Genomic DNA, 20,814 nt, shown 5'->3' with positions numbered 1-20,814 from the left:
GTTTATTTAGGAAAAACAAATGACTTTCTAGGTTCCACTACTTGGCTGAGAGGAATTCATGTTTTAGGAAGCCCCAGATGGGAAAACCTTGTAGTTTTCTTCTCTTAAATGATCTGTATTTTCAATTTTTTCTACTTGCTTTTATTTCCCACAATCCAGACTCGCCTTTTCTACTTTGCCTATCCAACGATCTAAAACACTATGTAAAGATTGTATCTTTACATAAGTCTTGTTGCTTCTTTTAAACATTAGCCATAATCCAAAAAAGAAAAAAGTCTTAGGACCATAGTCCTAAACAACACAAATTTTAAACCTGACCAAAGCAGTTTCTATTTTAATTTAGATTATTTGAGCTGAATTTGCAGGGCAAAGTGGTCATGGGTAAAACTAACCATTAGTTGCCTCAAGCTTGCAACAATGGCAAAGAAATGTCAAGCCGTTAATTAAAATGACTCCCACTGCCCCTCCTGGAATCAAGTCGTTCCCAGTTAGTCAACATCTGTCACAATCTGTGTAAAAGGGCAGAACACACTACACCCCAGCACATTAAGTTAGAACACAGAGGTCTTCGGTCACTGCCAGGGTAACTTGTCTGTGGCATGATAGTTGCCAAGTGAAACAGAGCCTTCTCTGTAGGGAGCCCTCCTGGGTTGAGGCTCCTTCTCTTCCCCTTTATTTCTTGCTAGGCCGGCAGGAGCCAGGCCATGGCCTGCTGACTGCATCTGCCAGATGACTACAAATGTGTGAGTAAACCCATTCTCAAGACCAAGAGAACCTCTCAGCTGAACCAGGCCCAAGTTGCTCACCCACTGACCTGCCAGTTAAATAAATGGTGGTTTTAATCCACTAAATGCTGGGATGGTTTGTTACACACCGGTAGGTATCAATACAGTGTACTTGTCAATCTAGGAATTCCTGTCTTGTCAAATCTGAGAAAATTCTCAGTCATTATCACTTCAAATATTACTTTTTTCCCATTTTCTAGTCACTCATTCCAAAACTCCTAGTGGATGTCTTTTCTGTCATTTCTGGTTCTGTCTTTTGTGATCTTAAACTTTCATTTTTTTTCCATTTTTACTTCTGTGTTACATTTTGAGTCATTTCCTTAGTTCCAGTTTGCTTATTTTCTATTCAACCATTAAATATTTCTATTTAGTTTTCAATTTCAGTGACTGTAAGTTTCATTTATAAAAGAACTGTTTGGTTATTTTCTAAATCTGCGTTTTGTTTTTACGTGTTTTTCTGTTTTTTAATTTGTGTTTTCCTTTGCCCTTGTAAATCATTTAAAATGTACTTATTTTATAGTCATCTGTGGCTTGATCTATACTTCCTGGGCATTACTTTTTCTGTTAATTTCATGATCTGACCCTCAAGGTGGGTTCCTCCTGTGGTTTGTCATTTTTAGTATGAGCTTATTTTCAGCAGGGGTTTCTCCCCTCTGGTGAAGATCTGTATGCCTTGGCTTATGTGATTGTCACTTCACTGTGCCCGCCAGTTTGCTTCTGATGGAGTCCTACAGATATCACCAACTCTCAACCAGCTCTAATGTTTCTTGGTATTTCTGCCCACAGTGAAAATTCAGAGCTCATTTCAATGTATGGCATGGGCTTGACTTCAAGTTTTTCTGTATGACCTTTATTATTATTATTATTATTTTAAACCTATAGCCTGAGGACACGGGAGCTTTTTTTCCTGATTTGTTTTTGCCAACACTGCAGCCCTCAGGAACTCAGATTTTGCAAGTGCTCAATTCCAGTTGCCTTCCTTACTCACACCAGAGATGACATTTTATTGGCCTGCAAGGGTGTTAAAATCCCAAGGGTGTTAAAATCCCTGGATCGCCAGGGCCTATCATTGGTCCAAACCCTGCAGAGGCTGCAGTGACATTAGCCCCTACTTACTGCCCAGCCTCTGAGCTCCCTCTTTGTTTCTGGAATCTGGGGATTTCCCTTTCTCTCTGTCTATAGATTGTCGTGCTGGACCCCTGTTGACTCCAATAGGAATGGCACCAGGTTCAAGAGGCCAAAGAAGAGACCTGGAGCCAGAAAATGAGACATAAGATTTGATCTGGGGGAACTTAAGTACAGGGATGGACTGACTGGTGGCAGTGGGCTGGATAGGAGAACCACAACTGCTTTCCAACAGCCTGCAGTTCATACAGCACCTTCACTTAGCACCATCCACATGGCAACCCCCATTTCTTAGGCTGAGTTATTGCTGTCAGATGTGTTTGCCATTCAGGCTGCTGTACAGAGTATGCTTAAGTTATTGCTGTCAGGTACATCCACCATATATATACATATACATGTATGTATATATGCACATACATGTATGTATGTGTGTACATATTTGTACTTATATACATGTGTATATATAGATATATATATAAAACTTTTTCTCTGTGTTTCTCTGTAATAGTAACTGAAGAGGGAATTCTTCTATATAATCTTAGTCCACTATATTGCTGGAAGTTCTCTCCTCCATACTTTTGAGATATGAATTTTACCTTTCAATATTATAAAATTATAACAAAGCTGTAAATTTTGGGAATTGGTATATGTTTGTTTTTAGAAAAATTGTTAGAAGCATCCCAATAGCAATGGGAGGCTTTAACATACTATCTTGAATCTGTACCAAATAAAGAAAGTAAAAATTAAGCACAAAAGAGGGATCTAATACTATAAACAAGGTAGATTTAATACCTATGTATCAAACATAGTAACCTAGAAGCAATGAATATACATTTTCTGATGCTCACTTAACATTAACGACTTTTAAGAAAGCTTTAAATAGCAACAGATAGAGTTGAGTTGCTTTGGCCTATTGCTAAAGGCATCTAACCCACTTGCTTTGTGGGAGGTCATCTGCTTTGAACCTCAACTGTATCCAAGTCAGATTTAAACTCTATGGGCCATTGGAATTGTCCTCTGAATAATCTCCAACTCTGCAGGATACATAATAGAGCCACTTTGTTGTTCTGGAATTTAAAGACAGGGTCTTATTCAACTTTGGCTATTTTTGTGCAGTCCATGGATCCTTGAAACAGGACATTCTACTTTACCAGTATCTGACTCATAGAAGACCTATCTATATACCTACCAGGTGGCTACTACCCAGTAACTCCTACCACCAATACCATGACATTTGTTTTGAAAACCTTAGCTTATTGCAATATTGCTTATAATTATGAAACATTAGAAATAACTGAAATGCCTATCAAAGAGAGAATTTATAAATAAAATGTAACATATTCATATTCTATTTTGATATGAATTACTGTAATATTCTATTAGGATATGAATTGTTATAATGGCCATTAGAAGGAATGGATTGTTCCCATATATAACATAATATATCCATGTATAAAGTATCTATACAATACCAACACATAACATCATGTAAAGAAAAGAGATTCATGGAATAAAATATACATATCATTTGTATAAATTTTAAAAACACAGAAATAATACACTATATTGTTTAAGACCATATATGTATGTAAAATTATTACCAGTAGACTGATTTGGATATACACTAAATTCATGCTACTTGCTTCTGGAGGTTGCAGTAAAGAAATGGAACTGTGGCTGGGAACATCACTTTTATCTGTTTTATTTAGTTCATTTTTTATAAACAATCCTTGAGGCAATAATGAGAAGCTGTTAATAAATGTCTATTAGTCTTTTTGCATATTGGTTGCACTTCTCTTTTTGATGACGTTATTGAGTATAATTGATGTACACTAAACTGCACATATTTAAAGTGCACATGGGATAAGTTTTGACAAGTGTATATACCCATGGAACCTTTACCACAGTCAAGACAATGAACATTTGTTACCTCCAACAGTTTTCTCAGGCCCTTTTGTAATCCATTTTTTCCTTGGACAACCACTGATTTTGTTTTCTATCACTATAGATTAGTTTTATATAAACTAATCTATTTATATAAATCCCATTTATATAAATGGCATCCCATAGTAGGTACTCTTCTGGTTGTGGGGGGATGTCTATCTGCCTTAATTCAGTAATTTCTCGAGATAAAAACAATTTAAAAAATCTCAGAACTGCTGAAAACAATCTGGGGCATATAATCTGTGATTCAGAAAGGGGGAAAGGAGGGAATCTGTGGAAAGCAGGTACCATTTGGGATAGATTCCCAAGCAGGAAGAGTAAGCACACTTATTATAATGGCTTCCACATTCCCCAAATTATTTCCTTCATGTAATTTTTTTTTTTTTTTTCATTTTGTGACAGTGTCTGAAACTGCACAGAGGAAAGTCTTTCGGATAAGTAAGCTACCCATTTAAAAACAGACGCTTTGCTCAGAATTTACTCATGGCAGCTGGTTCAAGTAGAAGCTTGTCATCCTAACCCTCACCCAAACTTAGCTTCATTAAGGAAATGTGTGTTTGGATCATAAGCGAGAGGAGCTAAGATGTATTGAGGCATGGAGAATTGGGGACTGTAGGAAGATCTGAGGAGGCAGCACCCTAGGAGACTTCGGGGGACACTAGGGTATTGGGAAGCAGGACCCAAGGAGGTGGGGAGGGCCAGAAAAGAATGTGAGAAGACACCCAAAGTTAATAGCCATCCCTTTCCTAACATTCCCTATGGGCGGCTCCCTGATGAGAAACTGGAGGAAGAAATTCCCATCTTCTTGCATCTTCTATTCTCAACATCAGAAAACTCCTATTCTTGAAATTCCACCTCATATCATTATTGCTATGTGGATTAAACTGGCTCTTGTTTGCTAGGCTCAAAGTCCAAATACAAGATATAACATTGATTCTGTGGAAAAATGTGCCCAAATACCAAATAATTGATCTACAAAGAAAGTTTTGAAACATAACCTGTTATACACCAGGGATTTCTTACATGTGTAATTCTTTGTAACAATGAACTATGTTCTAATGGAAATATTTTCATAGATACAATTCTTAATCTATAGCCAATATCAGTCATTAAAACATACTGTTCAGTCTTGGGGCCCATAAGTGGAAGATGTTGTGAAGACATTGGAAAGGAACCAGGGGAGACAAAGTAACTGATGAAAGGTTTTTAAAAATAGCCCTTCAGGGAAATGTCTACATTCATTCCGAGGAGAGAGGTGTGAGTATCAGTCTTCAAACTGTAAAAGGATGTTACATTATTGACATCAAGTCTTTTTTTCTTCTTGTCCACAGAGGGCAATATGAGAGGAAATGAGTTTAAACTGCAGCAGAGGGGATTTAGGCTAGTCAGGTGTCCCCAGCTTGAAGATGAGAGGTGCATTCTCAAGCTCCCAAGCCTTAATCTAATAAGGGAGTAGGTCCTTCTTGAGGAATTTTGTGCGTGTGTGTGTGTGTGTGTGCACTCTGATCAGTGGCAGGCCAAGTTCACACAGCCCTGGTCTGCTTGAAGTTGTTTGCATACATTAGTATTTGCAAAACTAAGTTCTGTCCAAGAACAGAAAATGTTTCATGGCTACATGGAGGGTAAAGACAACGTGAAGTTGCCTCATAGGAGAAGAATCCAGATATGAGAAATCTCAGCCTTTGGTCCATCATTTTGTCAATCTGCTCAAAAGAGCATGGATTCACAGAAGTGTCCAGGAGGAGGGTGGTGCCAGCCCCACTGCTCCGAGGGGCAGTTGGACCACATCTCAGGCACTGGGTCGAGGTCTTGGCAGTCAGGATGTCTCCAGGGACTGTTGAGAAATTGGAGTGCCTCCAGAGGGGAGCAATGGGGGCGGAGGAATCTGGAAACTGGGTCAAAGAAGGAGCAGTTGAAGGAACGACATGTGTTGGCCTGAGGAAGATAAGTTGCAGCGGGGACGAGAAGCTGTTTTCAAATATTTGAAGTGCTGTCAGGTGGAAGAGCAGTGAAAATTGTGTGGCTCCAAACGGTAAACACAGGACCCATGAGTACGGGTCACAGGGACGGTGTCTGCTGAAAAGAAGGAAGCATTTTATAATCATTAAAGATGTTCAAAGTAGATGGTGGTACTTCGTAATATAGGAAATGTTGGTATGAAGACTAGATATATATAAAAATGTTGGAGGAAGAATTTTTGAGCCTTTTTTTTTTTTGTCTCACCAAGCAAACGAAACTTTTTGGAGAGAGATGACCTAGCAAAAGATTTTTTCTCTTGCGGATCAGGAAAGGCAGTTTTTGCAGACCGAACCACTAGAGGGAGTCAGGGCAGCAGCGTTGCAAGGCCGCCGTCCATTCTCTTCACTGAAGCAGCAACTGATACCCAGGCCTGGCTCCCGGGTTCTAAGTTCCCCTGATTTCAATATCACCCCCATGAATCTTTCTGGAATGTTTACATCTGATTAAATTCTTTAATGTCTGAGAGACCTCTGTGTGTGGAGAGGCACAATCACTGCTATTTGTAGTCTGTTTACATCTTTATTTATTAATTATATAATAAACAGTATTCTCCTTAAAATTCAAATACTCCTTAAATGACTAAAAATGAAAACTTATACATTTAACAAATGTGACATTTTCCAAATGTTTAAATATTAGTTTATAAACTAATTGAATTATCCTAAATATATGTAATATATAGTGTATAATATGTATACTTCTAAAATCACAAATATCCTGTATCTAAGTCTTTTAAATGCTACAAATGCCTTAAAAGCAGAAACACACAAATGAATAATCACTATGATACATATACAAAGTGATACATACACAAAGTGATGAAATATAGCTAAAAAGATTTCCAAGCAAAGTGTTGAAGGTACCACCTGGTTTCTTCTTGGTGCTTATAGTAAAATACAAGAGAAGAGTGATAAATTGAGGGAAGAACTGTTAAACAAAAAGGAATCAGGACTTGATGATTCTGAAAATTCTCAGTCTCTCCAGATGGCAAAAGATGTTAAAATTAAGAAATTACTTTTGAGCATGTGGCATAAAGATAAGTCCTGGCCTAGAGAAAAAGCTAAGTAGTGATTGTACAAGCTTTTGTTAAAATCTCAGGAAGATTAAGGGATCAGAGTAGTATTCAGTCATACAAAGGGCCCTCTCCAGAGATTAACTGTGTATCTCACAGAACCTCTTAAATAATAGGACCTTTTGGAAGCTTAATTGAGTTATCTTTCAACCTTCTCAGCAGGAACTCAAGGTAGAGGAGGGTCTTAGTCCAAAAGAACCTTGGATGTGGCCTTTGTGTAAAGGGAAATTTACTGGAGACCCACAAAGTATTTAAGAAAAGTATTTCAGCAAAAACACTGCCAACTTAAACTGAAGGGACAGAAAGAGTACAAAATGAAAGGAGGCTGTTAGATCTCCAAAATTCTACTGGCAGGAAGCAGAATGATAAAACTACTCCGCTGCAAACATGTGCTACTTTTCATGAAAAAAGGAAAGATGACTCAGAGGGTGGAACCAAGAGCTGTGGTGAATTATTCCCAGCCCTTGAAATCTAATCAAAGAATTCTGACTGAAGTTTGCTAGGTTGGATTTTAAAACTACTTTGGACTGCAACTCCTTTTTATCTTCCATTGCCCACCTCCCCTTCTCTTTTTAACTAGAAATGTCCATAACTATTTTACTATATTCATTCCTTCATTGTGCATTAGGAGCAAGATGATTTGTCTTTAGTTTTATAGATTGAGAGAAACTATGCTCAAGGAGCCTCATGCATACCTGGACCTGATTTAAATGATGAGATGCTGGACTTCAAGCAGATGTTGTAATGATATGAGGTTTTCAGGGACCTTGGGAAATAGTAAATGTATTTTGCATGTGAGAGGGACACAAATCATTGGAGGCCAAAAGGGTGAACCGAGGACAGATGCTAGGGTAGCTCCCACAATCCCCACCTCCTGGTTTCACCCTTGTGGGATCTCTCCATGAGTGTAGGTGGAACCTGTGATTTGCTTCTAACTAGTAGAATTTGGCAAAAATGATGAGATATATGTGATTATGTTTACATGATTATATAAGATTCTGAGTACATTGAGCTGCATAGAGAGAGCACGGGGGCAAGTGAGAGCCAGCACTGGACAACCCTGTGCCTCACTGAGGAAAAATAACTATATAAGGGCAAAAGAGATCCATGGAACCTGAGAGGCAAAGTGTTATTATATGCATTATTTGGCAAACTTGTCAGGAGGCGCATAAGAAGAAGCACCCAGATGTTTCAGTCAACTTCTCAGTTTTCTAGGAAGTGCTCAGAGAGGTGCAAGACCATGTCTGCTAAAGAGAAAGGGAAATTTGAAGACGTGGCAAAGGCGAACAAGGCTCGTTATGAAAGACAAACAAAAACCTATATCCCTCCTAAAGATCCTCTTTAGGACAAAAAAGTAGTCCAAGGATCCCAGCGCACCCAGGAGGCATTCTTTGGCCGTTTTCTTGTTCTGTTCTGAATATTGCCCAAAAATCAAAGGAGAACATCCTGGCCTATCCATTAGTGAGTTGTAAAGAAATTGGAGAGATGTGGGAGGGCACTGCCGCAGATGATAAGCAGCCTTATGAAAAGAAGGCTGTGAACCTGAAGGAAAAATACGAAAAGGATATTGCTGCATACTGAACTAAAGGAAAGTCTGATGCAGCAAAAAATGGAGTTGTCAAGGCTGAAAAAAGCAAGAAAAGGAAGAAGAGGAAGATGAAGATGATGATGATGATAATAAGTTGGTTCTAGCACAGTTTTTTTTTTCTTGTCTAGAAAACATTTAAACCCCTGTTTACAACTCCTTTTAAAGAAAGACATTGAGATGTAAGGCTGTGTAACATTTGTTTTTAAACTGCGCAGTGTCTTTTTTGTATAGTTAACATGCTACTGAATGTGGCTTTAGATAGCACTGTCCTGGTGTATTTTCAATAGGCACTAACCTTGCCTGATACAGTATGGGGATTGTAAACTGGCAAGGAAATTTAAAGCAGGTTCTTCTTGGTGCACAGCACAAATTAGTATACATGAGGATGGTAAATTTTTTATTTTCACTTGTCTCTGATGCAGCTTATATGAAATAATTGTTTTTTTTTTAACTGAATACCACTCTGTAATTGCACACAAAAAAAGTTGCAGCTGTTTTGTTGACAATTTTTATTTTTGTAATAAATACAATGTTTTTATTAGTAAACAAAATGCTTCTAAGTAAATACAATTTTTTTATTAGTAAACAAAAATGTTCTAATCCATCTTTTCAGAAGATTCTCTCTCACTTGCTGACTTTGAAAAAGCAAGTGGCCGTGTGAAGAGGGCCATATAGCATAGGAGCTGAAGGCAGCCTCCAACTGACAGCAAGAAAATGAGGTCCTCAATCAGACAACCTGCAAGAAACTGAATGCTCTAAAAGCCACATGAGCTTGGGAGCAGATCTGACCCTAGCCAAATCTCTGAAGTCCACAGGCAGGAAATGAAGATCAGAAAAATGCTATTGTCTCATGAATATGAGCCAGACTCCACAGAAGCTAGAGTCCTTCATTATGGAGCTAAACACACATACCTGGCTTAGGAGTCAGAAAAACTCAAAGAGAATTCAGGGAAGTAGAGAAATTGCGAGCTCAGATGCTGCTTCATACCAAAGAAGCAAGTCAGCAGATCAGCAACAATGTGTTATCAGCTCCAAAATGACTTACACAGGTACCAAGACAAGACATTATATACACTTATATTGTCAAATACTTTAAAACTGTTAACAAACTTGCTACAATTGTCTCATTTGTCTTTTAACCTTAATATCACAGGTCAAGTTTGTAATCTCAAGAGTTCACCCTGGCTGCTATATGGAGTATTCTCTTATCTGCTCATATTACATTGTGCTTATTCATTCATCAGTTAATGGAAATTTGGGTTGTTTCCTGATTTTGACGGTAATGAATGATGTTACTGTAAACATTTGTGTACAGTTTTGTGTGGACATGCTTTTCTTTCTCTTAGATAGGTTCCTATGAGTGGAATCACTAGATTGTATGGTAAATGTATGTTTAACTTTTAAAGAAACTGTCAAACTGTTTTCTAACATGAATGGGCCATTTTACATTCTTATCAACAGTGTATGAGGGTTTCCATTTTTCCACATCCTCACCAACATTTGGTGTTGTCTCTCTTTTACATCATAACTATTTTAGTGGGGATGTAGTGATATCTTATCGTGGTTTTAATTTGTGTCTCCCTAATGACTAATGATATTGTGCATCTTTCCATATGCTTGTTAGCCATTTATGTACCTTCTATAGTGAAATGGCTATTCAAATCTTTTGCCCATTTAAAAATTGACTTGTTTTTCTTATTAGTCAGTTGTAAGCATTTTTTCTTTATTCTGTACAAAAGTCCTTTATCAAGTCTATGATTTTTAAATATTTTCCAGCCTAGAGCTTATCTTTAAACATTTTTTTCTTAATGATCTTTTGAAGTGCAAAAGTTTCATTTTGATGAAGTCTAATGTATTATTTCTTCCTTTAACTGTCATGATTTTTGTGTCATATCTAAGAACGCTTTACCCAACTCAAAGTTACCAAGATATTTTCTTCCAGAAGTTTTGTAGTTTTAACTCTTATTTGTAGGCCTGTGATCCATTTTTAATTCATTTTTCGCCTATGATGTGAGAGAAGGGCCTAAGTTCATATTCGTACATGTGGATGTGCCACAGTCCCAGGATCACTTGCTGAGAAAAGACTATCCTTTCCCCATTGATTTTTTTTGGCACCTTTGTCAAAAATCAATTGACCATCAATGCAAGGGTTTATATCTGAACTCTCAGTTCTTCTCCATTCATCTCTGAGGATATGTCTATGCTTACATCAGTATCACAGTGTATTGATTCATGGGGCTTTGTATAAATTTTGAAACTGGGTGATAGAAGTCTTTCAATTTTGTTCTTATTTTTCAAAATAGTTTTGGCTATACTTTGCATTTTGATATAAATTTTAGCCTCTGTGTGTGAAATTTTACAAAAATGCTTGCTGGGATTTTGACAGGAATTGTGTTGGGTCTATAGGTCTATTTGAGGGGGAATTGCCATCTTGACAAGCTTGAGTCTTCCACTCCGTGGATAGGGACTATCTCCATTTATTTGAATCTTCATTATTTTTTCTTAGTAATGTTTCACAATTTTTAGTGTACAAGTCTTAAACTTTTATTACATTTATTCCTGTTTATTCTCTTTGATGCTTTGTGAATGGAATTTTTTTTAAATTTTATTTTTTGGGTTTGACATTGCTAAAATGTAGAAATACAATAGATTTTTAAAACACTGATCTTAGATCCTGCAGCTTTGCTAAACTGTTCGATTAGTTCTAGATAATTTGTGTATAGATTCCTTGGTGTTTTCTATACACAGGATTATGCCATCTGCAAATAGAAGCAGTTTTAATTCTTCCTTTACTCTCAGTCTGCTTTTAATGAGCTATTATGTCTTCTGTTCTGCATTGGTCAAACCCTCACCTGGATCACAGTATTTATTACCGACCATCACAGTTTCCTTGAGGAAATGAAAAAAGTAAAAAGATAAAGTAACTATTCCCATAATCCCTATATTCAGACACAATATTTATGAGCACGTGGGGTAAATTCTTCCAGACACTCTTGCTAGAGGCCGTGTAGCAGAGCTTATGATGCACTGAGCCACATCCTTCAGCCACTAGATTCCAGGGTAGCTGTGGTGAACCTTGCCTTGCACTTTACCAGTGTCCATATAAGCTCACATCACAGTGTCTTCCTGTTTTATTTTCTGGAGGTCAGGAAAGCCTGCTGAGCTATATGTAGACCCAACCCATATTCTCAAGGCAGTTAATACTCCTTAGTTGATCAAAGCCCTCAGTTGATGGGAACAGGATTTCATGGATTAATGCCCCAGCTCCCCCATCCTGCAGGACATAGCATATGTGACAATCTAAGATGATTGCAGCATGGTTTCTCAGAGTTCCCAATGGGATTGAATCCCAGCTGCATACAATTGTAACCCACTCATTTATTAACTTTTCTCCCTTCCTCTTTTCCTTCACTTCTGTTTCCTAAGACTACTTCCCTCTAAATGATCTGTACCCAAGTCCTTGTCTCAAGGTCTTATAGAGAAACCCAAACTAAGGCAGTTTGTCAAGGGACAAACTGGGGTACATCCTTGAAACAGCCATTAGGAGAGTGAGAGGACCTGCAATGATGTAATACAAAAACAGTGAAAATAGCTGAGAAAACTAGAAAAAGAGAAATCTTATGGAAATACTAATAGTCATCTTTAAATACCTGCAAAGCAATCAGGTATAAGAGGTCCAGAGGAGACACTGGTATTAACTGAGCACCTTCCAGGTTACATACTCGCTACTATGCAGTGTGTTTATTCCATCCTTATAACAACCCAGGGAGGCAATTAGAACTACCCTTATTTTTCAAATGAGAAAACTGAGGCACAGATGATTAAGGAATTTGCCAAGGTCTAAAGCTAGCAAGTATTGGAACTAGGATTCAAATCCAAGCCTGTCTGCCTAACGTGTGTCTTGCTGTTGTGTGTGTTGCTTTGAAGGACAAAACAGAGACTAGCAGGTAGACATTCTAAATCCGTAGGATTGTGTTTATATGAATGCAGTGTGTGGCAGAGATTGTCTAGATGTTCATCAATGCTGTTTTCTCTGTTCTGTTTCTGGACACATAGGAACACTTCATGCCCTAGCCTCCTTTATAAGTAGATTGGGGTCGTGTAACAGGGTTCTGGCAAATGGAAATGTGCAGATGTGATATGTGATGCTCCTGATTCATTCATTCTGTCTCTTTCTCTCTCCCCCTCTCAGCTAGCTGAAAGCAGAGAACCCAGCAGAGGATTCTGGGAAGGTCCTGGGGGATGGCAGAGCCAGCAGAGAGAGGGTATGAATCCACCAGGCATGGGGTGGAACAGAGCACTACTGACCACAGTGAACTGGGGCATGGGCAATCAATAAATGTATTTTAGATTAAGCTATTGAGACTCAGGGATTTTTATACAACTGGCATTCCCTAAGAAGCCATGAGCTTCCTGTCTCAGGAGGTGCACAAGCGGTGGTTGAATGTTCAACAGTCAAGAATGTTATAAAAAGAGGTTCCTGGAAGAGTGGACCTGATGGCTAGCAAAAATCATAGCTCACATTTATTGAGTTATTATGGATCAGGCATGTGCACATATTCTTTTCTGTAAATCTACAATGTGCTTTATCACACTCATTTTATACATGAGGAACATAAAGCACGGAGAGGTTAGATAACGTGCCTAAGATCATGAAGCAAGCAAGGGGAAGAAAAGATACCCTTCTCACTCCTTCCAGACACCTCACTTCACCACCACTGCCCACTGTCTCTAAAGCAAAAGTTATCATTTGAAGGCTTGGGGACTGGTTTGGGGACTGGTTTGGTGTGATAATCCCATAAAGAAACCATCAACCATATGAGAAATGCAGTCAATGTGGCCACAGGGCCATCAGCAATTTGGGTGAGAGGCAAGAAGTACCAGAAATGAGTCAGAATTTCTCTTGGCCTCCAATTTTGAACAATATGAAATTCTTCCGGTTTTGTAACTCAAGGGGTATATGTAACAATTCAATTTTTCAATTATGAAATGTTTCTTCCTCAGTGAAAAAAGCTTTATGGCTACAATCCATATCAATATCAAATGTGGTTCCTACACAGATGGGTTGGAAATTTATCAAGTCAAATCCACCCAAACAATAGCACAAGGATTGAGAAAAGAGAGAGGCCAAGCTTATTAGCAAATTGGACAACATTTTTTTAAAAGTACAGCTGGGCTGGGCATGGTGGCTCATGCCTGTAATCCCAACACTTTGGGAGGCTGAGGCGGGTGGATCACTTGAGGTCAGGAGTTCAAGAGCAGCCTGGCCAACATGGTGAAACCCCGTCTCTACTAAAAACACAAAAATTAGCCAGGCATGGTGGCAGGCACCTGTAATCCCAGCTACTCCAGAGGCTGAGGCAGGAGAATCACTTGAATCTGGGAGGTGGAGGTTGCAGTGAGCTGAGATCGCGCCACCGCACTCCAGCCTGGGTGACAGAGTGAGACTCTGTCTCAAAAAAGAAAAAAAAAGGTGTAGCTGGGGTCAGGGGCCCATGTGCTAAAGCCACAAGCAGAAAAGTAAATAAGTAAGTAAACTGTCCAATACCTACCCCCAGCCCTCCCCCTAGAACCTGTGTACTGCTTCAGTGAAGGAAGTGACCATGTTATAACAAACTAAGTAAAAGACACTATTACAGTATGACATTCATTCATTGCACAGATAGGTATTGAGCACTTGCTGTGTGCCAAGACTGTTATCACAAATAATGAAAGAAGGGGATACTTGGGAAGTTCAGCATATTTGTCTATATTTAAAATCACCCTTTTTTTTTATTATAAAACAATAAATTGCATTTTATAATTCTTAAGCTTAAAAGGTAACAAAAGCCCTCCTTTAAGCCAGGGTTTCTCCATCTTGGCACATTGACATTTGGGGTGAGTAATGCTTTGCCATGAGGGGCTGTCCTATGCTTTGTAGGATGCTCAGCAGCATCCCTGGCCTCCACTCACAAGATGCCCATAGCACCACCTCCCTTATTCCCTTTCCAAGTCATTACCATGAAAAATCCCTCCAAGTGTCGCAAATATCCCCTAGGAGGGGAATCACCTCTGGTTGAGAACTGTAACTTTAATCAATTCATTTTCTCTCACAATTGGGAGTCAGACGTGTAGGCACTTGGAAAGGCTCCCTTCTTCCTCCATGCAAATAAGCAGGAGATTCTCTCCTGGAAGAGTCCTTACATTCTTCTTCCCATCCTCAATGCAAAGACTCAGCCATCTCAAGAAAAGCAGTGCTCTCCCAGGGCTGGCTGCGGAGGTGAGGGTGAGGGCGGTGTTGGGTGGACAGGCTCAGCCTCTGTGAAGGGGATCAGTGAGTGTCTGGAGCTTACATGGTATGTGCGTCACGCTGCCCATCCAGGGCATGCCCCAGACCTGCATTCCTCCAAATGAGCTTTGTTAACAATGCTGGAGAAAAAGCTGCTTCTGTGCGGGGCTTACACACCCACATGTAAGTCCAACAGTCTGTGGCTTCTCTAAGCCAAGTGGATTCAAACTGCTCCATCCTTCTTAAGCATTGTGGCAAGTGAGTCTCCAAAGCTGGGTGCAGGAGATGCCTGCCTGGCCACTCCCTGCCATAAGGACTTTACAAAGAGTCCATTGTGCACAGTGTAATCTAAGATAGAATCAATGCACCCTGCTGGGCTGCTTACCCCCAGCTTTGGCCGGTTGCATAGAAGTAAATATTTTCAGTTGATAAAAAAAATGCCATTGTGAACTCAAGTCAGGCAGAGCATTTTTAGATACCTAGAACCTGGGTCCTGGCTGCTTGGAACCAAAAGAAAATTTGTGTTGTGAGTTATCACTTAGTGACTCAGGTTCAGTGGTCCCCAGTCATAGAAAAGAGAGGTCAAGAGGATCTGAATTCCAACTGTATTCATTCATTTGATAAATAATCCATAGAGTCCCTATTGTATACCCAGCATTGGGCTCTACCCCCGGGGAGAACTTAGCTTTAGATGGACTCTTCCAGGGTTCACACATTCAGAAGTTTCCAGAGCCTGATAGTAACCTAAAAGGGGGGGTTGGGTAGGGGAGCGGTGCTTATGCATCTGAAAAGGGGAAAGTCCCAGTTAAACTGGGATGAACTGGTCACCCTATGTGACAGAAGCATTTAGTAAAAATCTATGGTGCCCTGCAGTGGATTCTTCCTTTGGGAAACTCTGTTAAGTTGTCAAAGAATCATGGACTGTTAGTGGTGGCAGGGAGAGACCTTAGTGATCATTAAGTCTGGATGTCACAGACTTAAATGACTGCACAAGTGTGAGAAATGGGGACTATGGCAAATTGGGGCATATTTGCCTCTTATAGAAGGAGGTAGCCTTGGCTCAATGTTGCCCGTGGGAATAAGAGCCCATGTGGCCAGATGGGCCTGTTTTCAAGAAAAGCTTGAAATCTCCCTCCCTCTCTCTCCCTCCTTCTCTCTTTCCCTCCTCCTCTCTCTCCCTCCTCCCTCTCTCCCTCCTCCCTCTCTCTCCCTCCCTCCTCTCCCCCTCTCCCTCTTCCTTCCCACTCTCCCTCCTCCCTTCGCCCTCTCTCGTCTCCCTCCTCCTCTCTCCCTCCTCCCTCTGCCCCTCCCTCTCTCCCTCCTTCCTCTAACCCTCTCCCTCTCCCTCCTCCCTCTCCCTCCTCCCTATCTCCCCTCCTCTCCTCCTCCTCCCTCTCTCTCCCTCCTCCCCTCTCCCTCCTCCCCTCTCCCCCTCCCTCCCCCCTCCCTCTCTCTCCCTCCTCCCCTCCCCCTCCTCTCTCCTCTCCCTCTCTCTCCCTCCCCCGCTCTCCTCCTCCTCCCTCTCTCTCCTCCCCCTCCCTCTCCCTCCTCCCTCTCTCTCCCTCCTCCCTCTCTCTCCCTCCTCCCTCTCTCTCTCTCCTCCCTTCCTCTCTTTTTCTCTCTTCTCTCTGTCTCTGCCCACAATGTTCACCCATGAATATGTGTGGAAAGAGAGAAAAATGAGAAGGGGAGAAATAGAGGGAAATCTGATTTTTAACACTGCAACCATTTTTTAAAATGTAAACACTATGCAATGCAACACAATGTAGCTGCAGGCAGGTCCACCCCATAGGCCACTGATTGACAGCTGCTGTTGTCTGGCATTTCACATAGGGGGATACTAAAACAGAGAGCAGTGAATGCAGAGCTAGGAGTGAAGGATCCAGGCCTCTTGACCAGGGAGCTTTGTTAAAAGACTCGTTTCTATAAAGATCAGTTACTACACCCAATTTTCACAATATCCCTTTGAGCAATTTACTTAATCTCTCTCTGTCTGTTTCCTTATGTGCAAAGAATAATAGTGTGTATTTCCTGAGGTTGTGGTAAAAATGAAAGTAATGAATTCGTGCAAAACGATTAGAACCATGGAGTAAGCATGTTGACTCTCACCATCACTGAGGTAGGTACTGTCATCGTCCTCATTTTACATGTGGAGAAACTGATTTCTCAGAGGTTACCTAACTTGCTGGTGATGGTACAGCAATAAATCAGAACCAAGAGTTGAACCCTGGCTGTCTGACTCTGGTAACAGGGGTATTTTTCTCTGTACCTTCTTGCTATACCACTAGGCTGGTGTTATAAATTCAAGATAAGAAAAACAAAAGCCAGGTTTTTTTCCTCTGGTAATTGTTGTATAGATAGATTATCAAGGCCGGAAGTTAAGTCCTGTATTATTTCTCTCTGCTGTCAGCCAAGTATCATCTGCAATGACGGAAAGGAAAATGTTACATAGATAATAAAAAATGGTGGATAATAAAAATAATTTCTGCTTGGGCATTCATTATGCAATTTGGGGGGCAGCTAATTTATCTTCCTAATTATGTTTTGCTTAAGCTGATTTTAAAATTAGTTTGTTTACCCTGAGCACACACTGATTAACAGCAGAGAGAGGTGGCCCAGAAACTTCTTGGGTGGTAGAGGGAAGGTATTTTGAGATTCAGGGGAATTTCCATGGATAATTTTCATGTAGCTCTGGGAAGGTAGAAGGTTGATAGGTTGATGGTGCTCTGAGTGTAATTAACTGTTGTGATTTGTTGTTGAGAGAATTTAAATATAAGGCCCTAGATTGCAGACTCAGAGAGGTGGATGAACCCCAAGCTCCTTGTTTCTTCTTCAGTGCTGAGGAAGGTTCAGACTGTCAAGGTAGGTAGATTGAAAAAGGAGATGGAGAAGGAGAGCTAGCTGGAGGTGACCCCAGGAATTTCCTTTCAATAGATACCCAAGGACGATTAAATGCCTATTACGTACTGTGAATTATGCCCGGAGCTGAGGATGCCAAGATGAATAAAGCCATTGTCTTACCCTGTGGAACTCCACAATCTAGTAAGGAACAGGCTTATAAACAGAGAGATCACAGCCCAGTGGAATCAGTAGGATCACAGTGAGAGCAGAGAAGAGAGAAGAGAGGGTGGCTATCACCATAGGAGAGGCAGGAAAGGAAGGAGCTCCGCCCCTCACTCTTCCTCTGTTCACCCACTTTCTGGGGAGTTGGGGGAGGCACGAATGGGGTGGGGAGGTAAGGGATGGGGTGTAGCAACCCCTTCAGGTTCAGTGTTAGCTGGCTTCTGGCTGTTTCAGCCAGTGGGAGGTGCTGGGACAGGCTGGAGGATGGGAGAAGGGGAAAGTCAGGATAGCTCTCCCCTTCCTCTGCCTTAAGTGGCATCTTCAAAATCTTAAAAGCATATGGTCTCTCCCATGAGTCCATTTCCCACTAGACAGGTCCACTGGGGTCCAGCTTCAGCAGAGTGATCATGGCTTCTGAGCTCTGGTGACTTCCTTCAGTTGCTCCTCCAGCCTGTGGGTGGTAACAGTTTCTTACTGGTGCTAAAAAACTGTCTCACTGTCTCCTGGTTGGTGACTCCATGTTTCCATCCTCGGGAAAATCAATCCCTTGCATTAAATTCACTCTATTTAAATACAGTGGGTGGCTCTGATGGATATGAAAGGCTTCTCAGGGTAACTCATAGTTGAACTGGTTTTTAAAGAATAAAAAGATATTTGCTAGGTTGAGACACAGGAAGATTGTGTCTGAAATATACTTGGAAGTGTGAAACACGGGAGCATGGGGACCCAGAAGGGACAGACATCCCAGCAGTGGAGAGCCACTAAAAGATTAGAAAGGAAATACATTATTCAGGTATTTTAGAAAACTCATTTGGCCAGCTCTGCTCTGTATAGATTAACAAAGAAAACATGAGAGTGGCTGTGAAGACTACTTAAGAGACAATCACAACGATTCAGGCTAGAAGTCATGAGGCTCGAACTATATATGCACATAGAGGCGTGATGGATAGATGTGGACAGGGGACACACTCTTGCTATTATTCTCTTAACTGTATCCAAGGAGAAAATATCTTATTTTCCTGGCATACAATAGGTGCTCAATAAATGCTTGCTGAATGAATTAGTAACATTCTAATAACTTAATTTGTGTTATGAAACCTCAGTTCCCCACATTTATTTCCCTTAACCAGAACTCTGACCTGTCCCGTGGAGTCTGTTGCCCAAGGTCGCCAGGTTTCTGCCTCCCCATTTAGGACAGCATGGGGTCCTCAACACGGGTGCTCTGGCTTCCCAGCCCTGCTCTAGAGCATCCCTCTCTCTAGTTACTGACTGCCCCTCCTCTATCAGAGCCATTCAATCAGCAGGTATTTATAGACACTTACATACTCATAGCTGTCACTGTGTGGGACACTTCCCACTCATTTATCTCCATCCTTGCAACCGCCCAGTGAAGGGGCTACTTTCATCCTCATTTAATAGACAAAGAAGACAGATAGAGGCTGATAACTTGTCCTGGGTTATGCAGCTAGTAAGTGGCAGAGCTGGAACTCATACCCAGGTGTATGACTCCCAAGCCCAGGTTCTGAGCCACTAGGCTAGATTGCCTGGTACTGGGTGCTGTATGTAGCTGGAGATATAAAGAAATGGAAGATAACGTGTGGGGAGAGAAAGTGTGAATGCACAAAGAATTAACTTTGATGCTAAAAATATGTAGTGATTCAATTCAACAAGCGAAAAGCTGCCACAAAGCAGAATGATGACTGCCAGTATAAACAGTAGGGATAAGAGGAAAGAGAGATCATCCTAGGCTGGGGTAATCAAGGGAGGCTTAAGGAAGTAGGTAGGATTTAATCTGTGGCTTTCCTGCTAGTTAAGGAGACATGCTGAATTCTTCTAAAACAATGCAAGACCAGCTGGGAGGTCACTAGCAGGCCAATGCAAATTGCAGCAGGAAATTAAAGAAGGGAGAGATTTGTACAAACTGGAGAAGGACATCTGGTTGATTCTGGAGCTCTGAGTGCCTGTGAATGGAGCCTGGGTGGGCGGCCTGTGGGTGGAATACCTTCTACCAACTTTGCACAACCACCTGTAGCCGACTCATTTCACACATGCACATTCCTAGGTTGAAATAGGCTCCTTCCAGGACTCCAGGTTTTTCTTTGGGTGTGACCTTTCCCCAGTCTTTCTTCTCACACATCACGTGTGATCCCACAGCAGGGAAGACAGATCCCACTACACCTGAGAAAGAGGGACCATCTCTTCCAGTTCTTGGGGATAATAGAATGACAAGCAACACATGAGACTCAACATCAGGTGTATTTGCTTGATGGTATACTCCTTAAGTAACACAGGGAAATGGCCCGGTGACTCCAGGAGGGAGTCAGGGAGCCTGAGCATGCAGGTAAGAGAATACCTACTTGCCCCTTATGGTAACATCTGTATCTTTTAAGCATATCCATCATCCCTTTCCTTGTGGGGACTCCTGCCCTACTGTATGTGGTCTAAATGGGACTTGATTGAATATGTCACCCTCCACCACAGGGGCAAGGATATAAACCAGCTGGCCAATCAGACTACTCCATCCTCCTGGCCATAGCGATTGAGCCAAGCCTGGTGAATAGGTAGTGTGATGGTTAATACTGGAGTGTCAACTTAATTGGATTGAAGGATACAAGTATCTGGGTGTGTCTATGAGGGTGTTGCCAAAAGAGATTACAATTTGAGTCAGTGGGCTGGGGGAAGGCAGATCCACCCTTAATCTGGTGAGCACAATCTAATCAGCTGCCAGCAGATATAAAGCAGGCAGAAAAACGTGAAAAGGAGAGACAGGCCTAGTCTCCCAGCCTACATCTTTCTCCCATGCTGTATGCTTCCTGCCTTTGAACACTGAACTCCAAGTTCTTCAGTTTTGGGACTCGGACTGGCTCTCCTTGCTCATTAGCTTACAGACAGCTTATTATGGGACCTTGTGATCATGTAAGTTAGTATGTAATCAACTCCCCTTCATATA

The 20,814-nt window shown here is 41.0% G+C and overlaps 1 long non-coding RNA gene across 1 annotated transcript; it reads left to right on the top strand.

Annotated features, from left to right (window-relative positions):
- The first annotated feature begins 674 nt into the window (after positions 1-674).
- LOC104656965 lies at positions 675-10,019 on the top strand. Its single transcript, XR_004056447.1, has 3 exons — positions 675-743; positions 7,596-8,626; positions 9,147-10,019. It is a non-coding gene; the product is annotated as an uncharacterized LOC104656965 (long non-coding RNA).
- The last annotated feature ends 10,795 nt before the right edge of the window (positions 10,020-20,814 follow it).

The sequence above is a fragment of the Rhinopithecus roxellana genome, chromosome 3, assembly GCF_007565055.1.
Source record: "Rhinopithecus roxellana isolate Shanxi Qingling chromosome 3, ASM756505v1, whole genome shotgun sequence".
Lineage (NCBI taxonomy): Eukaryota > Metazoa > Chordata > Mammalia > Primates > Cercopithecidae > Rhinopithecus > Rhinopithecus roxellana.
Note: the sequence above shows the minus strand (reverse complement) of the source record. Positions and strands in the feature narration are given on the sequence as shown.